At 39.1% G+C, this 6,970-nt stretch overlaps 1 pseudogene; it reads left to right on the forward strand.

Moving 5' to 3' along the window:
• Positions 1–278: 278 nt before the first annotated feature.
• The window catches only part of LOC137968735 (uncharacterized), a 20,134-nt pseudogene continuing 13,442 nt past the window's right edge, over positions 279–6,970 (forward strand).

The raw sequence follows: 6,970 nt of genomic DNA on the forward strand, positions 1-6,970 counted from the left end.
AGCATATAACCTGCTCCTGAACGTCAAAATGTAAACAAACGAGGTTTTGTCCAACGTACTGCCTGTTTTCTTGGGTTTTTGATAATGGCCAACCGTAAACAGATTGAAGAGATGTTGCTTTTGTCTTTCATTCACAGGTTTATTACTGAACAAGAATTTGGAGTGCTATACGAAGCATATCAGACCAGAAATCTTATTTTTCCGCACAGAGATTACGATCGCTTTAATTTATACAACCTCAAGGAAGCTGAGATTTTTCCAGAGTTTAGAGTGCGAAAATGGGAAATCGAACGCTTAGCCGATGCCCTGGGGCTGCCAGAATCATTGACAAGCTACAAGGACTTTGCATGGTGCTAAAGCGTCTGGCGTATCCGTGCAGGTATAGCGATATAATACACCGATTTGGGCTAGCAGTGCCAGAGCTATCCATGATCACCAACGCTGTAGAAGAATTCATCTACCAGAATCACCACCACAAACTGACTGGGTGGAATGCCTTTCTTCTGAGCCCATTAAAACTTGAAGAGTATGCTGAAGCAGTGGCAGCGAAGGTTTCTCTCCTGAGAAACTGCTTCGGAACCATCGACTCGCTGATACGGTATTCTCTGGCGATCTCGGAGTTATTTTCTACAGCTTCTGCTTCGGCGACTATTTACTGGGTTGCCGTATGCCAATCTCAGTCAGAAAGTGTGTGGCATTTGTTCGGTTTTTTTTTTTTTCTGTGTCGATAAAAGTCTTGCCTGTCACTCCCCTGCTAAGTGGTGTCTTTGTGCATAGAGCCTTCTGCTCATATTTTCTTAGGATAGAGAGGGTAGTGGAAATGCGTAGACTTCTCTGGTGGACACAGTAGAATGATAAACTTAACCTGCAATGGCGTCGAAAGTCATGTAACACGAATGGCGTTTTAGTGGATCTTTAAACAAAATATACCCTTATGGAGCTCAATAATGGATAGGCAGGCGGTGAAAACAAATATCTGGAATCGTAAAAGTGACGAGTAATGGACTTCGACAACAATCTATCGCCCGTCGAGCAGAAATAAAAGTGAGCTGATAATTTCCAAAATGTTATCACGAGTGTAGTTGGGGATTAAACATGCCACGGTAACTTAATCACGGCGCCCGCTCAATTCTGGCCATGTCACTTTCGATTCTGCGATTTATTTGAACGTAGCAAAAATCTCCCAAAATGTTAGTCGCTGATCGTAACTTTTCATATTCTATATTCACGGTTCAAAATTAATGTTGTTTTCATGTCGTAAATATTTTATTCTCGATCGACCGTCCCGAAAACTTCCTTCTGCTGTTTCCAAAAATTGTGTATCATTAGTTATTTAATTTTGCATCAATATTTGTTTTGCATAAAGCAAGCTAACAAAATCTGTACCTTGGTGAGTTTGCATTTCTTAGCGTTAATAGTATTTTCGGTCCGAGGCTTCTGTTTTGAGGGGTATATCGTTTTGGTCTCCCATCCAAATACTAACCTCGCCGGACAGGGATTAATTTCAGTGAACTTTGGTATAACAAACCGGTCAGATGCTCAGAGTGCACGCTTAAACTTGTGGTAAGAAGAAGTTGTGAGGGAACTTGAAAATTATCAAGGAAAAGGTTCTTCAGGAAACCTGAAGTAAACATGGTAATTTGACACAATTGAGTTTCTTGTCTTCACGCACGCAATGAAATAGGAAGAGGTTTTCGCCTCTAAGAGCAAATATGTTGTTTGTTTCGATAAATTTTTCGCTGGAAAAGGATTCTGTGCTATTTTCTGCCTTTGTGAATTATAATATCATGTTGTGTATTGAATTTTCGAGCTTAAGGTTGAAATGAGATATGGGAGAATTTTTTTTGTATTGCTCTGTAAGTAGGAAGGTTTCACAGGCCCATTGGAAGCGTGCTTGAGTTTCAACAAAATGAGCCCCAAAATCAGTGAAAAATTGTGACGCCGATGAATAATAAAGTAGCTGCTATTTCCAAAATGATGGAATTACCTGGTGATAAATAACGTCGTACGCATCTTGGAGAGTAAATTTTGACTTTGCATAAACAAATGGTCATTACCTCAAGAGTTGGGCGATTGTGATCTTCTTTTGACTTCGCTCATTTTATTGTCAAAAAAAAGAAACTTACAAAAACCAGGTATCTTGCCATCATTTGACACAGATGTTTCACTGTTTGGCGAGTAAACATGCCGTGGTAACTTAATCACAGCGCCTGCTGAATTCCGGCCATGTCACTTTCGATTTTGCAATTTATTTGAACGTAGCAAAACCTCCCAAAATGTTTGTCGCTGATCGTAACTTTTTATATTCTATATTCACGGTTCAAAATTAATGTTGTTTTCATGTCGTAAATATTTTATTCTCGATCGACCATCCCGGAAACTTCCCTCTGCTCTCTTTTATTTGTTATTCTTCAGAGACTGGAATGCTTTCGTTCAATACCACACAATTCAGTGCCTTCTGATTTTCTGTAACACGTACCACAGGCAACCCAGTGTATGCTTCACGGAAGAATCTCAGTTAAGTCTAAAGGCGAGGTTCTAAGGTTTCCAGTCGAATAACTTATTATAAAACGCGAGGACATATTTCCAGTGAGGTCAGTAATGGTTTAATAATATTCGTCACATCACGATCATGTCGCTTGTTTGTTTCTTATCTTTCGTGTTCATTTTATCGCTTTGAGTATAATTTTTCAATGTCAATTTGTATTTTAAATTACGAAAATTCCATAGTCGATAATACACATCAAGACCTAGAATGGGTCTCGGCTTATATCCGGGTATTATGAATTTGCAATTCGTGTCAGCCAAGTTGATTTTTTGCGCAAAGAAGTTTGGGGTCTCTGCTTATAGCCGAATAAGTACGGTATTGCCTTTCAGTGTATGGTGCGCATGAACGTGATCTAAACACAGTACAGAACTTTTTAAACAGATGTTACAAGCGGCGTTACATTTCAGTTCCATTGAATGTCAAGGATATCATGTATACGGAGGACAAGAAATTATTTAGTAAAGCTAGGGCTCTAACCTATCATCCGTTAGATGAAATTCTGCCGAAGCCTAAACCCCAACAATATAATTTATATCGCATGGTTTGCCTCCGCCAAAAGATTAACACCGAACGTTTCAAGAACACATTTGTAAATAGACTCATTTTTGAACACAACCTGTTCTAATTACATAATTCACTTTTAGCTACAGCATATTATTGTAAATTCATTACACAGTTCTCGTTTTTGTAACATAGGATATGTATTTTTTATCTTATGGTCTATTAAAGACATCATCATCATCATCATCCCAAAGCTTCTTGGGATCGTTTGGAGGGACAGCAAAAACATGGCGGACAGCAGTAAGCCACCCACAAAAGGTGCTCTCAAGGTTATTCTGAGTGAAGATATAACTGGTGGTGCTAGAATTCCTCGTGAAACTGTACAACAATGCAGTGTTGTTCAATTGAAAAGATGGTTGCTGTGCAGAGGACCTAAGACCATGGGAAATAAGAAAGCATTAGTGACAAGGTATGTAAGGTTCATTTCAAGGTGTATTTAAGTTCCACATATAAACTTAACTATATTGAAGGGTCAGTTTCATGTTTGCAGAGTTGAAGATTACATCAAGCACGGACTAGATATTAAATATCTAGCCAAGTTCTGCCATCTATCAAAAAAGACAAAGTACCGGTATACACCTGCTTTCTGGTAATAGCATCCATTGGCAGCGTTTTAAATGCACATTGCAAATGCCCTGCTAGTATTGATGGCCGCTGCAACCATGTGGCATCTACATTGTTTGCCCTTGAACAACATTTTAAGGAGAGACAAAAAGGCTTGATTCTAGAATACTCTCTCACTTACATTGAACCTTAGAAAGCTGCTACCGCAGTCCCGCAGTGGAGCATAATTTACGTATGTACTCCACACTCGGCACTGCCACCACAGCCCCGCAGTGGTTAAATCTTTCACCGTTGTTATGGCAATTTTCAAAAGCTGGAACCAGGGCAATGCCGCCCAAAATCTCAAATTACATCGCCTGAAACTGTATCGATGTCTTGACATTTTGCGAAGAAGTTGAAATTAAAATCATTGCAAGGAAGGTCTGAGGGAAGGTATGCGGCTTTGTTTAATTATTGTCTCTTTCCAAAAAAAAAACAAAAACATAATTGCGGCTTTGTTTAATTATTGTCTCTTCCAAAAAAAAAATATATAATTAATCAATCCATCAATCAATAAATCAATCGCCTTCTATGGCTTGATGTATAATTTACACTTGTGCGTTTCCATTCACATGAACATTACTGAAAGAAAAGTTCAATGGAAGTCGTGCGGCCTTCTTTGTTTATTCCCTTGCAACACAAATTCAATCAAGTGTTACTTCAATTACTCAAACTAACTTGTCGTAAATCACTTTCATCGCACACTGAAAAAAAGTTCAACAGAACGCATGCTTTCTCCTTCTCTCCTTCGTTACGCACACCAAAAACAATAAACAAGTAACGTTGTCTTAGCAGGACTTGGCAAGGAGATGACACTTTTTATCTTAACATTAAACGTCGAGGATATCTATCTCAATGACATGTACTTCATGAATTAAAGTGGGTCCACTTAGGACGAAAAAAACCAATATTCTTACGGCATTGTCTTTAAAGTCACGAATACGTTGCTATCGAAATGCTTCACTATAATGAAGAAGCTTACATCTACTTTATCGGAGGAATCTTCAAGCATAATTACATGCTTAACCAATCATAATTACATGCGTAACAATCCAAACATGTAACGCAGCCCAGCATTTCTTAATATTGCGAGGAGTTTTTAACCCTACATGTGTGTGACTTTCACTTCAATGCCGAATGCACTGATTTGTGGTGATGTGTAAACCCCGATGGTCTGATGTATCATACATCTCGCCATACATGCACCCCTTACATGTCTTCATCGCGAACAACATTTCACGTTCCTAACCTTTATTTCCCTTACTTAATTCACAGCATACTATTATTATTTATCTCGTTAATTGCTTCAAATGTTTGGTGTTCTGGATTTTTCATTTAATTCATGGCGTTTACCTTCTTGACGTCTTCCAAAAACACTGCGAATAAATCCTTGTCCTTGTTTGTGTATCTCCACATAAACTCACCCAAGTAGGATGAAAAGTGATGCTTTCGAACGCCAAACGGTGGTAACTTTACTTTTGCTTGCCTCCAGTGACCTTCCATTTTGTTTCTGTGTTTTCCTTCATTATTAACAATTAATTTCTTGGGAGTGATTTACAGTGCTGTGTGTGTAGCCGTGCTTTTCCAAATTGCAATAAGCCTTCCAGCAGTCAGAAACTATAACTGTCCCCGGCTCTATCCATTTCTTGATGAGTGGTAACAAAGTTTCTTCGTCGCTTTTCTCTACTGCTATCAGAAAGGATCTCCTACTATCGTTTTCAGTGCTGCCAAACACCCACTGGCCTTCAACGTGATGTCCATGGTGATATTTTCGTTTACCGAATTTACTTTCATCGATTTGAACTACCTTTCCTTCTCCAACTATCTTTACGCTGTTTTCGAACATTGCTATTTCACACACTTCCCTGCAGAAGCTGTCCCAATCTACACCGGTTCCGCACCCTATTCCCATCTCATGTCTTATCTGGCTTTGATCCAAATCCTGGCACCACCAATATGTAAATTTTAGCACTTGCTCTAATGTCATATTGCTTTGTGCAAACCAACTGCCTTTCCGAATAGATGTTTCCACCTTGTGTCTTTTGCCATCCATCTGTAATTGGCATTCCCATTGAAACCCATCAGATCGATCGTTGCATGATACTAGCTTCATCTCAGCGCTGCATCTAGGGCATACACGTGCCTTGGCCATCAATCCTTCACACATCAGCCACTTTATCACTAGTTCTTTATCCTTAACGTGGTCTAGCAAATCCTGGAATCTCCACTTTTACTGTGTATTGTTTCCAACGTACCTTGCATTTCTTATGCATCCACATTGAGTTGTGCTTTCTTGTGTATAGGTTACGGGTGTTTGTGTGGCCCTCTCTGAACACTGCACTTTTTTTAAACCTATGACAACCTGGGTTCCCTTCTCGTTCATATTCTCCACAACGCCATCTCCTTTCTTTCTTGCAATACTTTAACTATAATATGAACCCTGTTACTAAACTTATGCCTGCTTTTCCCTTGGGACAACAGCCTGAGCATTAAATTTCGTCCTTTACTTTCCAATTGTTCCATTTATTGTCCACTTCCTTCCACTAATTTATTGTCCTTTCAACAATTCCTTCACAAAACTTCGTCAGTTTCATAATACACACCGAGGCAAATGCAATCAAACTTTTGAAACAGCTCATTGGCCTCGTAATCAGAGCTTTTCACTTTTGACATGATTCCAGTTCACTTCCCTTTCCAGTTTCTGCGCATCTTAAACGCGCCGGTGTTTACAACGCATTTTTCACTAATACAGTAGTACATAATCACCGAATTGAGTGAAGCACACTTTTCAGTATTTTTCTAACATCAAAACTTTTTGGATTCTCCAAAACCTGACTTTTTAACTATTCAAGTTATCCACTCTCCTGCTTGTCACTTGTCATTCCACACAATAGAGCGTCTTCTCCTATTTCCGTATGTGCCTTACTGACAGTTTAATGAGCCTTTCTTAAGACAGTACTTCATTCAAACATGTTTCATCTTTGGGGCTAAAATCTGCAGCATGTATCATTTCACATGGTGTTGACTTTGTGTCTTTCTATACACGCGTAGAATCATTAACAAAAGCCTGTGCTCTATTCAAGACGCAAGCAGCTTCATTAAAAAAAAAAACAACAACAGTAATAAATATCAAATTTTGGGGTGGGATAAATGGGCAACATTTCCTGCTGACTTCACTTCACCTCTAACTTCATCATCTTACAACAAAACACAGCTGCGTTCCATCATTACGAACGTCATGATTCTTCAACAAAACAC

This window comes from Montipora foliosa, chromosome 8, assembly GCF_036669935.1.
Source record: "Montipora foliosa isolate CH-2021 chromosome 8, ASM3666993v2, whole genome shotgun sequence".
NCBI lineage: Eukaryota > Metazoa > Cnidaria > Anthozoa > Scleractinia > Acroporidae > Montipora > Montipora foliosa.